Consider the following 23,665-nt stretch of genomic DNA (forward strand, 5'->3'; position numbering starts at 1 on the left):
TGTTATTGTTTTATTTCCAGTTTTTTTAAAGTGTCAGTAAAATCTGGGGGTGAGTGGAGGCAAGGAGAAAGCAAGGGGAAAATTAAGACAGAAGTCTGCAAGCTGACAACACTACCTAATAGTTTTCTGAGAAATTCATATTCTACTTAGTGCATAAAAGTATTTTTACATAGGGCAATAAATATTTTTTGTCCTGCATTTTCCATTTCATATTATAAACATGCTCCCATAGTTTATGTGGCTTTTAAAAGAGACTTACAGGAAGACTATATGATATCAAATTATGTGTCTACAATACAAGTTACTAATTCTCCTAAGAGTTCTTCCAATTTGATTTGTTTTAAAGATGTGGCAATTGGGCTGGAGCGATAGCACAGAGGTAGGGTGTTTGCCTTACAAGCGGCCAACATGGCCAACCCGAGTTTGATTCCTCCACCCCTCTCGGAGAGCCCAGCAAGCTACCAAGAGTATCTCGCCCGCAGGGCAGAGCCTGGTAAGCTACCCGTGACGTATTCGATATGCCAAACACAGTAACAACAAGTCTCATGATGGAGACATTACTGGGCCCGCTCGAGCAAATCGATGAACAACGGGAGGACCGTGATGTGGCAATTATAAATAGTGTCACAATAAACATAATCAGAATAAGACTTTCTACTCTTGTTCTCTGTGGTTCTCTTTCATCCTTGTGTTTCATCCTAAGAATCAACCTTAGAGACCAAACCATTTAAGTCATCTTTCTTTAGGACGCTAAAATGTGTCCAGAATCTCTGTATAACCACATCTTGGCCAACAAGATGTTGTCTTGCATGCAAACCCTCTAATAGTCACATTATTCCCTCTCTGGCTTTGTTTGTAGTTTGCGGTGATGCTGAACTAGTTACACAAATGATTACTCACTAGAAGAGTTACAATATTAATGACTAAAGAATATTTCAACAGAACAGGTTCCTTTCCAGCCCCTAAACAGATGTACTGCACCTCACAAGATATTGAAGCATAATTTAGGACATCTCATTTTATATTTAACATAATATATAAAAATATAAGAATATATTAATTATACATAATATACAATGCATTAGTTGAAGGTGGTATATTACTATACTAGAGTAATATATATTATATTATAGTAATATATATTATAGTATATAATATATCATATAGTATATACTATATTATAGTAATATATATTATAGTATAGTATATATTATAGTAATATAGGCTATATAGCAAAAAAATTATACTAAAACTATATATGTGATATTTAAAATGTCATAAAAACATAATGTCATAAAACAGTCATAAATATTAGTATAATGTGATATTCATTATGCCATATCATTATATAAATACATATATATTTAGTCTCTTCACTATACTGATCACAATAGCATTTCAATGCAATCTCCTTCAAACACAGCGATTTACATGAAAGAGACTGATTATAGCAAATTTGCTCATCAAACGATTCTCCACATTCATGATTGCTTTCCAGAATGTTTTTTTTATTTTTTTTTATATTTTATGATTTTTATTCTTTGTTTTTACTTTATCTGTTATATTTTCTTTTTTTTTCTTTTTTTATTAGTGAAACACCATGAGGTACAGTTATAGGCTTACAAATTTTGTGCTTGGGTTTCAGTTATACAATGATCAAGGGCCCCGGAGGCACAAGGACTTAGCACAGAGAGCCACCTGCTTGGAGCAGAAAAGCAAATGGACTATGTGTTAAACCCCGCCAGCATGCCTGCCCGGAGGGGAAAGGGTGTTGCCCTGCTCACCCGCTCCTCTCTGGAAAGAAACATGGCGGCTGCACGGGAGCCTTGTGGACAGCAGGTTTGAGCCGGGGGTGGTGGGAGCGGCAGGGACCTCATGGGAAGGGTGGCGATCTGGGCCGTCCTTCACGCCCGACCGAGGTCGCCAGCTGCCCCCCACGAGCGGTTCTCCGGCACGGCCACGACTCCAGAGCACAGAAACCAATCTCTTAACTATCTAACTTTTAATAGAAATTCTTCCAGGGTTAATAAGTAAAATAGCAGAAATCCAAAACTGTGAGGCCGCTATTGCGGCCGCGCGACATCATTTTATTCTTAAACCAAGTTGTAGAAAGCAAATCATTTCACAACGCTGTTTCAGCATGTCTGATTGGGGGGGGGGGTCGTAAACTCTAAACAATAATTGTGCATCTTCTATCAAAACAATGTATCTAGCCAAAGTAGATAGAGTATTAACTAGAACTAATCTGCCTCACAGGAATTGGGAGGGGTGGGAGGTGGGGTTCTATTGGGGTTCGCCGTTAAAAATAAGTGTTGGTAAAGGGAAATGTGTTTGATATTTACATGACTGAGACCTAAACCCGAAAGCTCTGTAACTTTTCCCACAGTGATTCAATAAAGAAATAAATTATAAAAAAATATTTTTAGTATTAAGATCTGTGGCCCCAAAACAAATAAACAAAAATAATAAGGCATATGTAAAAACACACAAAAAAAATCTCCAGAATGTTTTTACCATCTGAACTTGTTCTGGTATGAGCTTGTTTGAATTGATAGATACGTATCTAGACATCACTAATCAATAAATTATATTCTTTTAATTTAATGACTGAACATCCATTCACTTTGATTACAAATAAAACTCTTCTGAGTAGCAACAATGATCTAGACTTCTACTGAGTACTTATTTTCTATCTGGAATGATGAAAAGGTCCCTCTTTCTCCTAGTTGCATGGACCTTGAGGAAACATGTCCTTATTCTATTCTCACTTGGCTGGTATTTGGTCATAGCGTGCCCCTCAGCTTCTGCTGGACTGAATGAGAAGCAGGAGCACAAGGGTTTCACCTGCAGCTGGTGGACAGGATCAGTTCACTCCCTGCTGATACCCCAGATTCCCTCTTTCTGACCCCATCCGTGACCTGACCTCTTCTGACTCACATAAACAGCTTCTGGCCCAGAGCTTTGGGGAACTTATTATGTAGTGTAGCCCACTTTACAACCTTGAGGTCTGTCTGTTGTCTTCAAAACCATCAAACAAGTCTAACCCACTTTAATCAATTGCCAGAGTTGCCTGGATCAGTGGACCCATGCACGGCAAATGTATGCATGGACACTTACTTAGGAATCTAAAGATCCTATAAGAGGGAAAAGAAAGAAAAAGAAAGAAAGAAAGAAAGAAAGAAAGAAAGAAAGAAAGAAAGAAAGAAAGAAAGAAAGAAAGATTATTGTCTTCCAGTCTCTGTCACAGGCCCCTCCACTGAGCTCTCCTACCTTTCCTCATGCCTTGGAGTCTGGGGTCACTCATGCCTCACGTCTCACACTCCAGCACATAGGACTGCTGAGAAAAGACAATCCACATATGTGAAGTACTTCTTATGCCATGCAACATTGACTCTGGACTTCAAGAAGAAAACTCAGGGGTCATCTCGAGAAGGGTAATATGACACCTCTGTGAACACAAATAAATAGATCAGCCTCAGAGTCAATGCTGCCTTATTTGCTTCATTAAAGTGCAGAGTGGTATGGTGTTTGAGAACTCTGTGAATGGGCTGCAATAGACAAACACACAGAAACATGCACACACCTACACACCATAGCTTCTGGGACCTCCGTCCATATTACACTGGAGGCTTATAATGCCAAGAAAGGTGTATAAGGGGAGGGGCAAATCCCTGATTGCCTGTGCCAACTTCTACCACCTACAAAAAGTAGTCACAGACAACTTAAACTGGGGGAACAGCACTATTTCATTTTCTAGGCTTTGTTCTGTGCTCAGATGATAGAGCAACAGTGTGTGCAAAGCAAAGTAATGCTAAAGATTGAATCTGAGTATGGGCCTTCGAGCATAGCAATAGAATAACAGCCACAGCCCTACCAGGGCTACACAGGCGTCCTCATAGAATACTATGCTTCCCCCTCCCCAGGTGCCACTCAGATTTTCCTCTCTCTTAAGAACCCTTTTCTTCACCCTTCATACCCCTGGGCTTCTCAGACATTAGCCAAGCCTATTGTACCCTGAAGTCCTTCTCTGTGACTGGGACCCATTGAAAGGGACCTTTCTCCTGTAGTGATGACAGCATCCTGATTGATTTTTAGGAAAGTCATGGCAGCCTCTGAAAAGTGAGCATATGTGTACAAACACACGCATAGGTATGTCTTTTTATATACATTCATCTCTATGAGTGTATGGGCAAACATCAACCTCATTTTAGTCTCCCTCAATGAGAATCCAAGATCTGAGGTATCAGGAGTCTCTCTTGTCTGTTCCTTACTGTGGGATATTGTCTGCCATCAGTGTTGTCTCTGTGTGTGCTTGTCAGAGGAGTAAAGAAATGAGCAGACCAGTGAACACAGAGATCTACAGTGTGGAGGAGAGAGGCATTCTGCACAAGAAGGAATCACGAAGCATCAAGACGATGAGGAAGGAAGATAAAGCATATGGGGTGGGGTGGTATTTTATCACTGACACTGCTTCTCAGACTAGGGGGAAGCAATAAAAAATAGCAGGGAGGGGACGGGAAGTAGCGATACTGGGGACATTGGTGATGGGAATTGTACACTGGTGGAGGGATGGGTGTTCAATCGTTGTATGACTGGAACTCAGACACGAAAGCTTTGTAACTGTATCTCATGGTGATACAAAGAAAATTAGAAAAATAAATAGCAGACCTGCTTAAAACTGCTTTACATATTGTTTGAAAACTATGTTCACATCATTTGCTCTTCTGTCAGCCTCCAGGGAAGAATTTCCTATGTCCTACCTTTGGTGTGAACTCCCCTCAACCACTATGAATAAATGTTTTTGCTCCTTCTCCTATTAGTCCTCCTCCTCTTGACTCCTCCCCTCCTTCTTCTCCCCTTCCCCATTCCCTCCATCTCTTCTCATCTTCTTCCCTTCTCCTTCCCCCTTTTCAGCATCTCTCCCTCTTCCTCCTCTTTTTTCTCATATTCCTCACTCCCATCCTCTTTTTATTCTTCTCCTTTATCTTCTTCCTTCTTCTCTTTCCTTACTATTCTTCTCCCTCCACTTCTTCTCATGTTCTTTTTATGCTCCCGCCTTTCTCATTGCGTCACCATAAAAGTACAGAGTTACAAAGCTGTTCATAATTGGGTTCACTCCTACAACGTTCCATCACTCATCCCTACCTTTTCTTCTTCATAACTGTCTCCTTCTACCTATGAGGATGAGTGGAAGATAGATTCAAGTGGTATTTTTTTCTGGGTTATGTAATTTGTTTTGACCACTTACTGGTAGGAATAGAAAGAATATGCACTAAAGGGATGCAAACGTATATCCTTCTCAGGAACCCAGGTAGTGTGCCTTGTATCATTGAAATGTAGTCAAGTACACCGAAGAGAAGAAAGAAAAACTAATGGAATATTATATTGCCCTGAACTTGAAAAAGGCTTTAAATGTTGCATCCTAAAAGCAAAGACTATATGGAAACGTACCTTCCACTCACAAATGGGCCTTCATCAAGTGATATAGGTGGAAACTACTCTCTCACAGCCAGTGCAGACGACATGAGCTCTGTAAATTCAGCAGCTGAGGAAGCAGAGCTCCCTGTGCTGTCAACCTGCTTTCCACACATTCGTTCCCATTTATTCACTGCCAATTATCAAAACCTCAAAAACCTATTCATGCTTACTAACAACTGTCTATTGTACAGTATAATTGTGGCATTTAAAATCTTGAGGTTGTTTGAGTTGTGAGATTTCCAAGGAAACAAATAACAAATATTCCCAGAAATTCACAGCTCTTTTATGCTCCCAGCCTCCAAGTGTCAGGGCACGTGCTTAAAACTTCAAGCATTTTCCGTAGAATGAGAAACCAAGCATGAAGCACTGCTTTGATTATGGCAAGGGCTTCAGTAGGAAGGGTCAATGGGGTAGCCAGTGAAATCCCAACAAGATGCAATGATGGGCGCACTAAAAATATTAAAATGATTCACTTGCACATAACAGGACTGGAGCAGAAGGAAATGTAGGAGAGATTCCGTGTATCTGATTAAAAGAACAGGCTGTCTTGTGACGTGATCTTGGGCTCCAATCCAAACCTTAGTTTCCTCTCTGACTTTTGCTGTCAAGAGTCAAAGACAGGGGCTGGAATGATAGCACAGCAGGTAGGGCGTTAGCCTTGCACGCGGCCACCCGGGTTCGATTCCCAGCATCCCATATAGTCTCCTGAGCGCCGCCAGGAGTAATTTCTGAGTACAGAGTCAAGAGTAACCCCTGTGAATCGCTGGATGTGACCCAAAAAGAAAAAAAAAACAGTCAAAGACAGGGACTGAGAGACAGTGCAGGAGAAAAGGTATTTACCTCGCATTCAGCCAACCAGGATCAAATCCCCAGCATCACAGATAGTTCCCTTAGTTTCCTCCAATGTCTCAGGCATCAGTATAGAGCCAGGACCAACACTTGAGAACAGTGTGAGCCTCCAAAAATGAATCTGGAATTTTCTACTCTAAAGCATAAAAAAACTACTACTGATTTTAGAAAATTCTTTTTTTTTTCTTTTTTTTTTTCCCCTTTATTTTATTTTATTTTTTTTAAAGTTGTAGATTTACAATTTTTTGTGCTTTGGTTTCAATTATACAATGATCAGATACCCATCCCTCCACCAGTGCCCATTTTCCACCACCATGGATAATATCCCTCCCACCCCCATCCCCCCATCCCCCCTATCTCTGTGGCAGGGAAATCCCCTGTGTTCTCTCTCTCCTTTTGGGTGTTGTGGTCTGCAAAAGAGGCATTGAGTGGCAAACATGTTCAGTCCATAGTCTACTTTCGACATGCATCTCCCCTCCTGGGAGGATCCTCCAAACATCCTTTATTTGGTGCTCCCTTCTCTATCTGAACAGCCCTTTCCTCTAGGATACCCGGCTGGCCTCTAAGTTATGGAGTAATCCTCCTGGTGCTGATCTCAGCTATTCTTGGGTATTAATCTCATACTTTGTTACTTTATATCCCCCAGATGAATGCAATCTTTCTATGTCTATCCCTCTCTTTCTGACTCATTTCGCTTAGCATGATACTTTCCATATTGTACCACTTGTATGTAAATTTCATGACTTCATCTTTTCTAAGAGCTACATAGTACTCCATTGTGTAGATGTACCAAAGTTTCTTTAACCAGTCATCTGTTCTTGGGCATTCAGGTTTCTTCCAGTTTCTGGCTATTGTAAAGAGGGCTGCAATGAACAAACAAGTGCAGATGTCACTTCGACTATACATTTTTGCCTCTCTGGGATATATTCCCAGGAGTGGTATTGCTGGGTCAAATGGGAGCTCAATTTCTAATTTTTTGAGAATCGTCCATACTGTTTTCCAGAAGGGCTGAACCAGTGGACATTCCCACCAACAGTGAAGGAGTGTCCCTTTCTCGCCACATCCACGCCAGCATCGGTTGCTTTTGTTCTTTTGAATGTGGGCCAGTCTCTGAGGTGTGAGATGGTATCTCATTGTGGTTTTGATCTGCATCTCCCTGATGATTAATGATGTAGAGCATTTTCTCATGTGCTTTTTTGCCATTCGGATTTCTTCTTTGAGAAAGTTTCTGTTCATTTCATTGCCCCATTTTTGGATGGGGTTGGATGTTTTCTTCTTGTGGAGTTTAACCAGTATTTTGTATATCCTGGATATCAACCCCTTGTCAGATGTGTATTCGGTGAATATCCTTTCCCATTCTGTAGACTGTCTTTGTATTTTGGTCACTGTTTCTTTGGAGGTGCAGAAGCTTCTTAGTTTAAGATAGTCCCATTTATCTATCTCTGTTTTCACTTGCTCGGCCAGTGGCGTGGCATCTTTGAAGATACCATTAGCTTCAATGTCATGGAGGGTTTTGCCAACTTTATCTTCAATGTACCTTATGGTTTCTGGTCTGATGTTGAGGTCTTTAATCCATTTTGATCTTACTTTTGTACATGGTGTTAGGCAGAGTTCTGAGCCTATTTTTTTGCATGTAGCCGTCCAGTGATGCCAACACAATTTATTAAAGAGGCTTTCCTTACTCCACTTCACATTACTTGCACCTTTATCAAAGATTAGATCTGGTACTGGAACAAAGGCAGAACTGCAGACCAATGGAACAGGGTTGAATACACTGACATCTCTCCTCAATCATAGAAAATTCTTTTACAGGATTTTTTTTTAATGAATCACTGTGAGGTACAATTACAGACTTACAAACTTTTGTGCTTACGTTTCAGTCACACATTGATGAAGTACTCATCCCTCCACCTTTGCCCATTCTCCACCACCAATGTTCCCAGTATCCCTCCCACCCCTCCTCCCCCGCCACCTCTGTGGCAGGCACATTCCCTTTTACTCTCTCTCTTCCTTTGGGTGTTGTGGTTTACAATACAGGCATTAAGGGCTGTCATGTTTGATATATGATCTGCCTTCACCACACATGTCCCATCTCCAAGTGACCTTTACTTGGTGGTTCCTTCTCTATCCGAGCTGCATGTGAGGCGGGAATCCAAGTCGTGGAATAATCCTCCTGGTCCTTATTTCTACTATCCTTGGGTGTTAGTCTCCCATTCTGTTACTTTATAGTCCACAAATGAGCGCAGTCCTTCTATGTCTGTCCCTCTCTTTCTGACTCATTTCACTTAGCATGATACTCTCCAGGTTGATCCACTTATATGCAAATTTTATGACTTCATCTTTTCTAACAGCTGCATAGTATTCCATTGGATATTTTTAAAATATGTAATGTAGCTTATCCAGAACATCCTGTTATGTACTTATCAAGCTGGCATGGAGGAAATCAGGAAGGCAGAAATGCAGAAAGACAGGCAGGCAGGTAGGAAGGAGGCAGGGAGGGAGGGAGGTTGGAAGAATAGGAAGGAAGAAAGGAAGGAAGGAAGGAAGGAAGGAGGGAGGGAGGGAGGGAGGGAAGGAGGGAGGAAGAGAGGACAGATGAGAAAGAGGGAATAAGGAAAGGAGGAAGAGAAAACCAAAACTTTTTTCTTTCTCTCATCAAAAGAGAGACAAAGCAGTTTAAAACTTGACAGAAACTTAAAGATTGTCCCATTCTTTTTTTTCCCCTAACCCGGCGATGCTTAGGGGTTACTCCTGGCTCTGCACTCAGGAATTACTTCTGGCAGTGCTAGGGGGACTATATGGGATGCCGGGGATCCAACCCAGGTGTGCAAGCCAAATGCCCTACCCTCTATGTTATCGTTCGGCCCAATTGCCCCATTCTAAGACTTTATCTTAGAGAGGAACCATGAAGTTAGGGAAAGTACAGACATTTTTCTAAAATCCTCCAGCTGGTGCATTGGTCAACTAAAACTTTAGTCATCCCAGGTCTCCTGGTGTTAAGTAGAACTACAGTCTAAATTAGCTCAGGGTCTTCCTGAGCAACTGATTCACCAGAGAATTCAACCACCCTTTCGTGAGAAGGGTATATTTTGCTTTTGCGCTGAGAGACTAGGGCTTGCCTCAACTCCTGGCCATGGGCCAGAGACAAGCTTCTGGCAAAGGTACGGGATAGAGCAGTGAGCAGGAGGGAGGGACCAGTGGGGAGGAGAGTCTTGGCTCTCTACCCAGCAATGCATAGGAGTCAGCCACAAAAACACTATTGAGAATTCCCTTCAGGATGGTAAACAACTTCCAGTGCTCTAGTGCTAGCCAAGGATACAATGTTAAGTGGGCAATACGCCAAGAAAACATCTCACTTGATTACTCTCCCCCATTTCCTTCTCCTTTCCTCTCTCCTTCTTTAATAAATCACTAAAGAAATTCTTTTCGGGTATTTAACTCTGGATTTTTGGAAATCCAGCATCTATTTTCCATGGACTGTAGAGCTGCCCACAGTGTGGAGATTCCCTCTGTAGCTGGGGTCTTTACCAACCCTTCACCATTTCTTCTAACCTTTACTCAAAAAGTCTGTGAACACATAGAATAGAGAGAGTATGGAGCTGTTGGTCAGTTTTACCTGGACTGAACTTCTGAGTTTTTTTGTCCTTGAGGAAGTTGTTTTACATCTCTGAGATTTTTTGTCTAATATGGACTACCCAAATCAAGGAGAGATGTGTTCCATTACTCAGCTGTTTGTCAGAAATCAACATTGGTCCTTTCTCTCTTTCTCTCTCTCTTTCTCTCTGACTGTCTCTCTATCTCTTAGATGTCATGTACTATATCAAAGGATTACTCACTCATCACCAAGTCGTCGTACTATTGGCCAGATAATATTGTAGGCACTAAGAATGAACAGAAGGGGCTGGAGAGATAGCTCAAAGGTCTGGAATACAGGCTTTGACAAAGGAAATCCACTTTCTGATCTCAGTATCATATGGTTTCCTGAACACTGCTGAGTGGTCCCTAAGTGATTCCTAGATTTTGTAAAATTAGCCCCACAAGTCTTCCAGGTGTGACCCCAAAACAAATTAAAGCAAAATAAAGATTGAATAGAATATTTCAAATTCCAATCTCTCATGGGGATAGGATTCTATTGGGGAAGACACAGAGATAAACCAAGAGCACAAAATAACTTTGTGAAAAGAAATATGTTTTTATTTACTATTGCCAGACTATAAACTGTGACTGGTACATAGCACGCAATCAACTAAGATGTGTAGAATTAAATCAGCATATTTACATTTGTCATGAGAAAATTTAAATAAGGATTAAAATCTACAGACAAATGTACATCATTTCCAATAATCAACAGTTCTATTTAAAAAAATAAAATAACTGAGAAAAAAATAAAGCTAAAGGGATTTACGATGTAGGAGAAGCCCTTCCTAGGGAGGTAATATTTAAATAAGTTAAGTTATAAGTTGAAAGAGGTAGAAATCATAGTATTTATTCACCCAATCATCACATTTCTTAAAGTTTCCACGTATTAAATCATTCAGTTCTCTTATAGCCCCAGGAGAAGGTTCCATGGTATCACCATTTTAACACTGATAATAAGTGACATTGAGAATTAAGTGACTCAGTATTCACATCAGTCCAAAGAAGAGAGACAGAGCTTTAAGCCCAGCAACCTTATTACTCAGGGATTATGCTTTCATTCTATCTTATGATGGAAGCAGGGGCTCAATTTCATCAAGCCTGGCTAAATTCTGAAGTCTTGACCCTCCCTAAAACAAATTACATGGTGAAAAAGAAAAGATGATTCTGTATCTTTCAGAATAACATACTACACTTTCAAAAACAACTTGACAAACAAAACACCCCTTTTGATTTCTAAGACCCAGCCCCATTAGTTTGAATTCCAATCAATAGGAACTAGAATTCAGTTAGTTGTATTTTCAGATACCCCTGGAAATTTATATTTGTAGCCATCATTTGTGGCCATCCTCCACTACCTCCACTACCCAGCCACCACAACGCTCAGGACGCTTTCTGGACGCTCGGGCCAAGACTCACGCACAAGTGAAGCCCCACAGAACCAGGTAAGTGGAACTCTGTGACCTTGGACTCCAGGTTCAATGGGACCCAGGAACAGGAACTTTCAATGCATGTACACTGGCATCAGATGCATCCATCGAGGACCTGATGGTACAAGCGCAAAAGATCAAGTACGACATCATTATTGATCTAACCTCTGCCTGCTCCCACCAATCTCTGGCAACCCAGGGATTAAACCCAGAAGCCCCAACCTACTATGCCCTGTCTGCTTCCACCAATCTTCTGCGACCCAGGGATTACGCACAAAAGACCCACCCTGCTGCTACCAGATAATACCTCATCTGCAGACCTCCACTACCTCCAATACCTCCAATACCCAGCCGCTGCCATGCTCCGGGACACTTTCCGGACATCATAAGACACTAAATACCCATCTTCCAAGATTACCGCACCATATTTGATAGGGTTCAAATATGGCTTGAACCATGACGAACACCTGTAAGGGAAATTAGAGGCTACACTAAAAGTTTCTATCCCTCTTGGAGAGCCTGGCAAGCTAGTGAGAATATCCTGCCCACACAGCAGAGCCTGGAAAGCTATCCGTGGCATATTCGATATGCCAAAACCAGTAAATACAATTGGTTCCATTCCCCTGATCCTGAAAGACCACCATTATGGCAGCGTTAAAAAGGATGAGGAAGGAGAGGCTGATAAAATCTTAAGGTCGAACTAGGCTGCCAAAATGAAGAAGAAAAAAAAGACTGTCTGTACTTTCAATGCATGTACACTGGCATCAGATGCATCCATCGAGGACCTGATGGTACAAGCGCAAAAGATCAAGTACGACATCATTATTGATCTAACCGAGAAGAGAAAGCATCAATCACATCATGCAGTTTTCAACACTGGAGAAGAACTGTTCCTCAAAACATGCAACAAAAGAGGTGTCAGTGGTGTCAGTGTACTTGTCAACACAAACTTGGCCATGAGCCAAGTTCAAATGCCTAACAACCCAAATCAGACAATTACACTTGAATAGATTTGGCTCACTGCCGGCAGTTTCTATATTCATTATCTATGCACCACATCCAAATATGATGAAGGAGAAATTGAGAAGTTCTACATGGAGCTGAAGAAGTTCTATAAAGAAGGCCACGCCTTCTACAAGATCATTGTTGGTGATTTTAATGCCAAGATAGGACTGAGAAGATCAGCCGAAGAACTTCACATCGGGACCCATGGCCTAGAATGGAACGAACAGGGTGAGAGATTATCTGAGTTCATCATGTCAACCAAGACCATCCATGGTAACTCACAGTTCCAGAAGGCCGAATCTAAACCTTGGACACGGGAGTCTCCCAGTGGACGGTTCCACAACGAAACTGACCACATGATATTCAATCAATGGTTTTGTCTGACTGATGTCACTGTTGTCCCAAAATTCCAAACAGGATTGGACCACCTTCTCCTTCATGCAAAATTCTACTTCACATAGCGGGGAAAAAGGGCTGCAAAGTTTAAGAAGAGAACTCCCAGAACAATCACCAATTGGGAGCTCTTTGGCACTACTGCAGCAACATGGGAAGGTGCTGTCATTGGCAACATTGATGAAGAATACAATCGACTGGTTCAGCAACTCCATGATTGTGTGAGGAATGCCGAGAGAGAGACAGCCACAAAAAGACGGCCACAAAAAGTCTTTGAAAACTCTTGAGCTCATTCACCAACGTGGCTTGGCACAAGACTTAAACAACCACAAGTGAATATCCGAGCTCGCAAAGCAGTGCAGAGAAGTGATAAAGGAAGACCTCAAAGAGAGAAGAGCAGAAGTGCTGGCAGATGCGACAGAAGGAAGTAAAAGGATTAGCAACGCCCGCCTGTCCTTCATCAACTACAAGACCAAGATGACTGCCCTCTGATGACCTGATGGATCTATTACATCTTCCCAAAGGGCAATGGAGAAGATTATCCATGACTTCTACTTGGATGTTTTCGATAGCCACGTTCATTTGCCCATATACCAAATTTCACAGGATGGATATGTTGTTCCTAACGTTCTCCCTTCCAAAATTCAACATGCCATTTTGTCAGTAAAGAAGAGAACAGCACCCGACCCAGACAAGGTCAGACCCGAACACCAGAAGAACCTGCCTTCAGTACTCGTCAATAAAATGACTCGGCTCTACATACGTTACCTGTCTGAATGCAAGGTTCTGTCCCAGTGGAAAACCACCAGGACTGTACTATTGTACAAGAAGGGAGACATCCACGACATTGGCACCTATTGCCCGATCTGCCTGTTGTCTGTCATCTACAAACTGTTCACCCGAGTCATCCTGAATAGGATTGGCAGAACACTAGATGAAGGACAACCATGCGAGCAAGCTGGGTTTTGAGAAGAATTCAGCACAATCGACCATATCCACACGATAACCAAGGTCATTGAGGTTTCTTGGGAGTTCAAGATGCTGCTCTGTCTAAAGTTCATTGATTTAAAGAAGGCCTTTGATTCTGCTGAGACTGAAGCGGTCATTGAAGCTCTAGTCAAACAGGGTATTCAAACTCAATACATTAGGATCCTCCAATGAGCTGTATTATGGATCATTACCAGGATCTCACCATTCTACAAGGAAGTGATCATCCATGTTAAGAGAGGGGTTCGTCAGGGTGATACCATTTCACCAAACTCTTCAGTGCCACCCTTGAGAACATCATGCGACAACTGGAATGGGAAGGAATGGGAGCAAAGATTGACTGTCGGCACTTACACCACCTCTGCTTTGCTGATGACATCGTTCTAATAACATCAAACATTAGCCAAATGGCTCAAGTGCTGGCCGACTTTGACCATGAGTGTAGAAAGGTCAGACTACAGCTGAATCTCACAAAGATAATGTTTATGAGAAATGGTCTCGTTCCTGATGGAATTCTCAGTGGAACGAACATCTCCGAATGCAACAGTTATGTGTACCTAGGTTGATAATTCAACATGACGAATGATCTGGCACCTGAGTTGCACAGGAGGAAGAGAGTGGTTTGGAACGCCTTCAAGAGTGTCAAAGAAATAGCTAAGAGGACAAAAAACCTACGGCTCCAGGCACATCTCTTCAATCCCACCATTCTTCCAGCAATAACATACACCTCAAAGACCTGGGTCCTACTAATACAGGATGAGAACGCAATTCAGGTCTCCCAAAGAGGAGTCAAAAGAGCTATACTTGTACTATCACGCTCCACTCAAGTGAGAGAAAGTATCTGGAGTTCTGACCTCTTTCAACAATCGAGAATCAGGAACGTTCTCTCCTTTGCCGAGGCATTGAAAATCAGATGGGCTCGATACATAATGAGATTTGGTAACGACCACTGGTCTAGAGCCATTACCAAGTGGATTCCACGGGATGCCAAAAGATCGTGTGGCTGTCCACCCATGAGATAATCAGACTTCTTTATCAAGACCCCGAATGATCGGTTTGAGGCTCTTCGTGTTCCTAGAATGAGCAGACGCTATTGGGCGACACTAGCATGTGACAGGAATGAATTACACATTACTGGGCACATTACTGGTGCCCGCTTGAGCAAATCGATGAGTAACATGATGCCAAGTGATCAAGTGATCAATCCATCATTGATATTCATATACAGAGTGAATAGAGTGTCATAAAAAGCACATGGAAAAAGAGAGAAGAAGGAGGAGGAGGAGAGGTGGGGGGAGGGAGGGAGAAGGAGGAGGAGAAAAAGGAGGAGGAGGATGTAGAAGAAGAAGAAGAAGAAGAAGAAGAAGAAGAAGAAGAAGAAGAAGAAGAAGAAGAAGAAGAAGAGGAAGAAGAAGAAGGAGGAGGAGGAGGAGGAAAAAAGAGAAAGAAAGAAAGAAAGAAAGAAAGAAAGAAAGAAAGAAAGAAAGAATGCCTGCCATAGAGCCATTGAGACATAGAGGCAGGCTTGGGGAGGGGGGTGGCAGGAGGGAAACTGGGGTCATTGGTGGTGGGAAATGGACACTGGTGGAAGGATGGGTGTTGGATCATTGTATGACTGAAAGCTAAACAGCTCTGTAACTGTGTATCTCACAGTGATGCAATTTAAAAATGAAAGTTAAAATAAAAAAGAAAAATCTCTTGGGTTTATGAAAGAAAAACGATTGGTTAGAGGCACCAGTAGGAGTACCATTCACTACTCAGACCTAAGGTCCTGCATGCTGTGTTATGCTCCCGGTGGTCAGGGCATTGCTCACTCAATGTCCTCTTCCTCTGCCAGCTCTCTTCAATGGGCGAGCCTTCTACCTGTATCTGCAGGCTCAGGTCATTTATCTGCTTTAGCTCCTCGACATGTGCTTGTCTAAACTTCTAGTCCTTGTTTTACAGCTATCAGAGTTACCCTGCAATCACTTGATCACTTTACATCATGCTATTCATCAATTTGCTCAAGAGTGTGCCAGTAACATCTCCATTCATTCCTGTCGCGTGCTAGTTGTAGCCCAATGGCATCTGCTGGCTCCAGGAACACAAAGAGCCTGAAACCATTCCTTCAGAGTCTTGACGAAAAAGTCTGACCATCTTGTAGGTGGGCAGCCACGCGTTCTTTGATGTCCCGTGGAATGCAGTTGGTGACGGCTGTAGTCCAGCAGTCATCTTCAAATCATGGTACGTGTCCAGCCCATCTGATTTTCGATGCCTTGGTGAACGAGACAGCGTCCCTGATTCTTGATCATCAATGGAGGTAGGAACTCCGGATTCTTTCTCTCACTTGAGTGAAGCGTGATGTTGCAAGCATAGCTCTTTTGATTCCTCTTTGGGTGACCAGAATAACGTTCTCATCCTGTTTTCATAGGGTCCAGATCTCTGAGGCATATGTAGAGTTGAAAAGATGTGTCTGGAGCCAGAGTTTCTTCACCCTCTTAGATATTTCTTCGACGCTCTTGAAAGTGTTCCATGCTGCTCTCTTCCTCCTGCACAGCTCAGGTGCCAGTTTGTTCGTCATGTTGATTTCTCGACTCAGGTACACAAAACTGCTGCATTCGGAGATGTTTATTCCATTGAGAGCAACTGGAACATCAGGAACGAGTTTGTTTTTCACGAACATTTTCTTCATGAGATTCGGCTGCAGTCTGGTCTTTCCACACCCATGGCCAAAGTTGGCCAGCATTTGTGCCACTTGGCTAATGTTTGGTGTATTAGAATGATGTCATCAGCAAAGCAGAGGTGATGTAGTTGCTAACCATCTATCTTCATCACTCCCATTCCTTCCCATTCTAATTATCACATGACATTTTCAAGCTCACAAAGCAGTGCAGAGAAGCAATAAAGGAAGACTGCCGAGAAGTGATAAAGGAAGACCTCAAAGAGGAAAGAGCATCAGTGTTGGCTGAAGCAGCAAAAGATGGGGAAAGCATTTGCAATGCCCGCCTGTCCTATGCCAACTACAAGACCAAGATGACTGTCATCTGACATCCTGATGGATCTATCACATCTTCCAGAAAGCAATGCAGAAGATTATCCATGACTTCTACTTGGATGTTTTCAATAGCCACGTCCACCTGCCCACATACCAAATTCTGCAGGATGGATATGTCGTTTCCAACGTTTGCCCTTCCAAAATTCGACATGCCATTTTATCGGTAAAGAAGCGAACAGCACGCGACCCAGACAAGGTCAGACCCGAACACCTGAAGAATCTGCCGTCAGTATTCATCAATACACTAGTTCGGCTCCTCGCATGCTACCTGGCTACCTGTCTGAATGAAAGTTTTCATCCCAATGAAAAATAAGGAGGACCCTTTTTTTGCTGTACAAGAAGGAGACATCCATGACATTGGCAACTTTTGCCCAATCTGTCTGTTGTCCATTGTCTACAAGCTGTTCACTGGAGTCATCCTGAATAGGATTGGCAGAACATTAGATGAAGGACAACCATGCAAGCAAGCAGGGTTCTGAAAAGGATTCAGCAGGACTGACCATATCCACACAATATCCGAGCTCATTGAGGTGTCTCGAGAGTTCAAGATGCTGCTCTGTCTAATGTTCATTGATTTAAAGAAGGCCTTTGGTACTGTTGAGACTGAAGCAGTCATCAAAGTCCTAGCCGAACAGGGCATTCAAACTCAATACATCAGAATCTTCTCTGAGCTGTATTATGGATTCACTACCAGGATCTCACCATTCTACAAGGAAGTGATGATCTACGTTAAGAGTTCGACATTGCTTGGGAGCTTTGTGGAAAGCCAGGTATGAGCTGGTCGTGATGGGGGTGACTCAAACCTCATGGGAAGGGGGGCGTTCCTGGATCGTCCTTCATGCCCTTCCGAGGTCACAAGTTGCCCCCTATGAGCAGCTCTCCAGCATAACCACAAGGACTTAAGCACAAGGACTTAATGCAGAGTCCGGCAGCTTGCAGCAGAAAAGTGAATGGACTATGCCTGCCCGGAGGGGAAAGGGTGTTGTTCCCTTCCGCCTTTATCCTTCTGGAAAGAAAGATGGCAACCGCTTGAAAGCCAGGTATGATCTGGTCGTGATGGGGCGACTCAAACCTCATGGGAAGGGGGGGCGTTCCTGGCTCATCCTACACGCCCTACCGAGGTCACGAATTGCCCCCCACGAGTGGATCTCCGGCACGGCCATGGCTCCAGAGCACAGAAACCAATCTCATAACTATCTGACTCTCAGCAGTAATACTCCCAGGGTTAATAAGTAAAATACCAGAAATCCAAAATCACGCAGCCGCAAAAGTGGCCGCGTGACATTGTTTGATACTTGTGACCAGCCATAGAAAACAAATTATTCCACAATGCCATTTAAGCATATCTGATTTGGGGGGGGGGGTAAAGTCTAAATAATAATGGTGCAACTTTGGTCGAAACAATGAATGTAGTCAAAGTATATAGAGTATTAACTAGAATGCATCTGCCTCAGAGGCATTGGGAGGGTTAGGATGTGGGGGTTTATTGGGGTTCTTCGTGGTGAAAAATAAGTATTGGTAAAGGGAAATGTATTTGATATTTGCATAACCATGACTTAAACCTGAAAGCTTTGTAACCATTCCCACAGTGATTCAATAAATAAATAAATTAAAAAAAAGAGTTGCACAGAAAAAAAGGGGGGGGGGGCTGGGGAAATAGTACAGCAGGTAGGGAGTTTGCCTTGCACGCAGCCGACCTAGGTTCGATTCCCAGCAATACCATCTCACAGAAACTCTTCAGTGCCACCTTACCCTGCAATATACTGAAAGAATGACCAGAATCACAACACAAGTGTTTTGGGGTGCTGACAGAGACCCAAACCATGAAAATATAGAACAGAACAGGATGAGTTAAGAGAAAAAGAGAAAGCAAGTTCCCATTACTAGTCCTCACTGACCTGTGTCTCAGACCTTCACGACTGAGGGTCAAGAAGAAGCTCTGTGCTCATTTGGTCGCAGTGGCCACCACGGGACACACCAGGTTGCAGCTCGGAGATGGGTCCGGCTGCTCCCAGCTTCGCAGGCCATCCAGCCCCGCACGCGCCCCACCATGGACCCTGGGCAGCAGCTGCCGCAGTCCCAACCCGTGGCCCAAGGCCAGGCCACTGGCCCGCACAGCCTCCACCCTCGCCGCCCTTAGGCCACGCCGCAGGCCCCCCGGCCGGCCACCAGATCATGCACGTCTGGGGGGACTCAGAGGCGCTCTTCAACAGCCGTTGTGAACCCCAAGACAGATGGCCAACTTGCAGCAGACATTGCCCATGCGGCTTCGCAAACTGCCAGACTTGTTCTTCAAGTCCCTTGAGCCCAAGGCCCATTCACAGCAGGCCAGCACTGATGTAGGCACCTCAGGAGCGCTGACTCCGCAACACGTTCCTGCCCACTCCTCTCCTGCTTCCCTGCAGCTGGGTGCAGTGTCTCCCAGGAACCTCACCCCTTCGAGTGCAGTCTCCGGGCCTGCAGCTGCACCCGGTGCTGAACACCTTAGGCAGTCTTCTTTTGAGATACCTGATGATGTACCTTTGACCACTGGCTGGGAGATGGTCAAGACACTGTCTGGACAGAGATACTTCTTAAATCACATTGATCAGACAACCACATGGCAGAATCCCAGGAAGGCTATGCTGTCCCAGATGAATGTCACAGCCCCCACCAGCCCCCCCGGTGCACAGACTGCCATGCACTCAGTCTCAGGTCATCTTTCTGATGGGTGGGAGCAAGCAGTGACTCAGGGTGGAGATCTACTACATAAACCATAAGAACAAGACCACCTTCTGGCTAGACCCAACGCTTGATCCTCATTTTGCCATGAACCAGAGGATGGGTCAGAGTGTGCCTGTGAAGCAGCCCCCTCCCCTGGCCCCCCAGAGCCCAAAGGGGTTCGTTCTGGGGGGTGGCAGCTCCAACCAGCAGCAGCTGCAGATGGAGGAGTGGCTGCGGCTGAAGCAGCGAGAGTTGCTCAGCAGGTGAGGCCACAGGAATTAGCTCTCCGTAGCCAGCTACCAGCACTGGAGCAGGATGGAGGGACACAGAATCTGGGATCATCTCCTGGGATGGCTCCAGAGTTGAGAACAATGACGACCAATAGCTCAGACCTCTTTTTGAACAGAGGCACCTACCACTCTGGAGAGGAGAGATGAGAGAACAGACAGCGGGCTGAGTATGAGCAGCTACAGCATCCCGCACACCACGGACGACTTCCTAGACAGTGAGGACGAGATGGACACAGGTGACACTATGGACCGAAGCACCCTGCCCTCAGCAGAACTGCTTCCCAGACTACCTGGAAGGCATTCCCAGGACAAATGTGGACCTTGGCACACTGGAGGGAGACGGCATGAGCCTGGAAGCAAAGGAGCTGATGCCCAGTCTGCAGGAGCGCTCAGCTCCGACATCCTAAATGACATGGAGTCCATGCTGGCCGCCACCAAGTTCAACAAGGAAAGCTTTCTCACCTGGTTCATAGGGCTCCTGGTAGACTGTGTCCTGGGTCTGCAAAGTGTCAGAGGAAACACGACCCACACACCTGAAGTTCCCCAATAGCCAGTCACACACACTATTTGGGCTCAGTACAGAAGAAGATGAACAAACGTCCAGCAAGATTCTTTCATCTACTACTTTGCTCTTCCTTGTCCATTGCTGCTGTTAACATATTGCTGACCTCTTTCAAGGTTGGCTCGAAAGAATTTTTAAAAAATCACTTTATTATTATTATTCTTTTTTTGTTTCTTTTGCTATTTTAACTACTGTTGGTTAGGGGGGTGAGGAGAAGTGTGCCTGTGTGGCAATGGTGCCATGCCTTTCGCCCCGTCCAGGTGGTGGCATATCATTTTAGCCACAGACTCTGACCCAGAAGCCACGTGCTTCTCGTGGCAGCATTGAGTTTGTTCAAACAGTTTTCTCTTCATCTGCATTCGGCCAGTGGAAAATGCAACTTACTGGTCTGACCAGCCAAATATGGTGTATCTGATATTAGGCCATTGATGCTGATTCTAAGCAGTAGCTGAAACCGAGGCTGAGGACTGTTTCACTCCCATGTGTCCTTTCCTTGTGCTGTCATTAGTCACATGGTGACCATGATTTTATTTTAGGAGCTTATAAGGCATGAGACAGTTTCCAAAGAAATAAAGTAATTATTGCCATATACTCTCGTATAGGTTTTGGTAGGGTTTTCTGTGGGTTTGTTTCCATTTGATTTGATTGGACTTTTATTTTGATTTTGGTTTCTCAGAGCCTAGGAAAATACTCATAGTAAGTGACTCTGTTCATAGTTGTAGCTTGGAACGTTATTTTAGATCATTTGTTTAAAAATTTACATCCTGACTTTACTTTTAACCATCTTATTTAAATCTTGATTATCTGCTCTCCATATATAACCACACATAGTTATATTGTTTATGCTAGTGTATAGCAGAATGTATCTTTTTTTTAAGTTTTCCCCACTTTCCAATTTATTTTAAAATGGTAGCCTTGAATGTATGCATTTAGAATACATGATTAGTAGTTTATATCTCACAAGTAGTTTAAGTCTGGTTGTGGCAATCTGCAATGTTCGAGGTAGTTTAATGTGAAAAGGAAATATTGTAATGATTTGTGCCCAGAGCAGTACTATATGACCTCTGGACTCACAATAGTATCTTATTGGAAAGAAGCAAAGAAGAAATGGTTTTATTTTCCTCCTTGTTGCTCCCTTGATCTAATGTCTTGATGAGAAATCACTGAATAGGTTTGTAATGTCTTTTGCAGAAGTAAGCTTTATGTAGTGATTTTACCTCTCTTTAGCTTTAGCTTATGAAGCTTACCTTTGCCTTAGTTTTTGAAGTAAATTCTAGTTCTTGAGTTCTCACTAGTAACAATGACATTAAAGACTAGACCGAGATATTGCCTTTAAGATTGTTCTTACTTGCTCAATATTTCTTTATGCTGAGAATTGACCCTAGGCAATATATAGAATACTCTAAGGTCTGAGTTAGCTGGTTAAGTGATCAAATTAATACATGTATATTGATAGTTGAATTTAGCAAAGAAATAGAGATAATCATGATTATATGTTTATTTTTACAGGAAGACATATAACTAGAGTATGTTTCTACAGGAATAATAACGGTTTACAAAGAGTATTTTTTAAAGGAACAAAATGAGCATGAATCAACTCTTCAGTATAAGCTATGAAGTAATGTTTGGTTATGAATTAAAGTGGCACCAGCTAGCCACCTCCATGATTAAGGGCCTTTCATTGTTTCTAGAATAAGTCTTTATTTTCAAGGGTTTGTAACAGACATACCTTTTCCTGGCTAAAACTTCTGTGAAAAGCCTCTGCTCAGGAAGATGGTAGTGTTTCTCTGTTTGTTTTTTAATGAAGAATTGAAGTATTTGACCCTTCATCTTAGAGAAGTGCAAAAGTTGAAAATGAGACATTTTTATTAAGTGTTTTCAATGCTCAAGACAATGCTATCACTATGTACGTGTAATGATTTCATAGGTTGATCATGATAATTGACTTTAAGGTTTTTATTTTTTACAAACAGTAGAAAGATTACATCTTGAATTAAGTCTGGGGGGAGAGACCACTATTCAGATGCATTGGTTTGTTTTGTTTTTTTTTTTCCTGGCAATAATGAAATTCTTTGTGGAATGCACAATTGAGTATGTGAATGACACAGCATGTTGGGTTTTGATGAGCAGATCCAAGTTACTTGGAAGGAGTAACTGCAGCTTGCCACTGAGTCACAAACCATGATGACTCACATCTGTCTCATCCAAGTGACTCTAGGTAGTGGAAGGGGCAGGGAAGGAGCGAAAAGACTTACTTGTGGGACCCTGGTAGAGAACTCTAGAAGCTTTTTCCCCCATTCAAACATGGTTACATCTTGCTATCATTAAAGATAGTTGCTAAAGTTTCAATCACTTCAAGACCCCCAAGAGACAGGAAAATAGAGTTCTTCATCTCCTCCTGACTTGGATTTTCCCAGTTGTGTCTCAGTGTCTTGGCCAGACTGTGGGCAGACACATGCATGGCCCTCGCTGTGTCAACTGTGTGAAGAAGACCTGGGACCTCCTCCCCTCTCAGTGGGAATCGCAGCCTCCATGCATTCTTCCTTGTTTGATGTCCTAGAACCTAATATCCAAATGTTTTAGTTGCTTCTGGTTGGAATGGGTAGCATTGGAATAATGTTTTAACTGTGTATTCTTGAATTCAAAAACTGTATTGAGGAAAGCACAAGTTCAATACTTCGTTTTCCATAGACATCTTCAGTGATTTAGTACCAATAGCTAAGCTAAGGGAAGCAAAGATAAGCAAATAGGACTCCATTAAACTAAGAAGCTTCTGCATCACAGGAGAAATGATGATTAGAATAAAATGCACCCCACAGATTGAGAAAGAATATTTGTCCACCACTCATCTACTGAAGAGTAACTAAAATATATAAAGCACTTGTAGAACTTTACAAGTAAAGGGGGAGAAAACCAAAAATTAGGGGAATAGATGAAAAGAAACTTCCCAAAGAAGACCTACAGATGTCCAAAAAGCATATGAAAATATGCTCTGCATCACTTATCATTAGGGATATGAAAATACAAACAACATGACAACATAAAGGATATCAACTAACACCAGTGAAACTGGCACAACAACAACAACACTGTCCTCTTGTTGTTCATCTATTTGCTCGAGTGGGCCCAGTAACATCTCCATTTTAAGACTTGTTGTTACTGTGTTTGGCATATTGAATATGTCACGGGTAGCTTGCCAGGCTTTGCCGTGCAGACGAGATACTCTCGGTAGCTTGCCAGGCTCTCCGAGAGGGGCAGAGGAATCGAACCCAGCTCAGCTGGGCTGGCTAGGCACAAG

General features: G+C 43.0%; 1 pseudogene; it reads left to right on the top strand.

Annotated features, from left to right (window-relative positions):
• The first annotated feature begins 18,862 nt into the window (after nt 1–18,862).
• LOC130045937 (transcriptional coactivator YAP1-like) lies at nt 18,863–20,355 on the top strand (annotated as a pseudogene).
• Nucleotides 20,356–23,665: the final 3,310 nt, after the last annotated feature.

Source organism: Sorex fumeus, unplaced genomic scaffold (assembly GCF_029834395.1).
Source record: "Sorex fumeus unplaced genomic scaffold, SorFum_2.1 ptg000130l, whole genome shotgun sequence".
Taxonomy (NCBI): Eukaryota; Metazoa; Chordata; class Mammalia; order Eulipotyphla; family Soricidae; genus Sorex; species Sorex fumeus.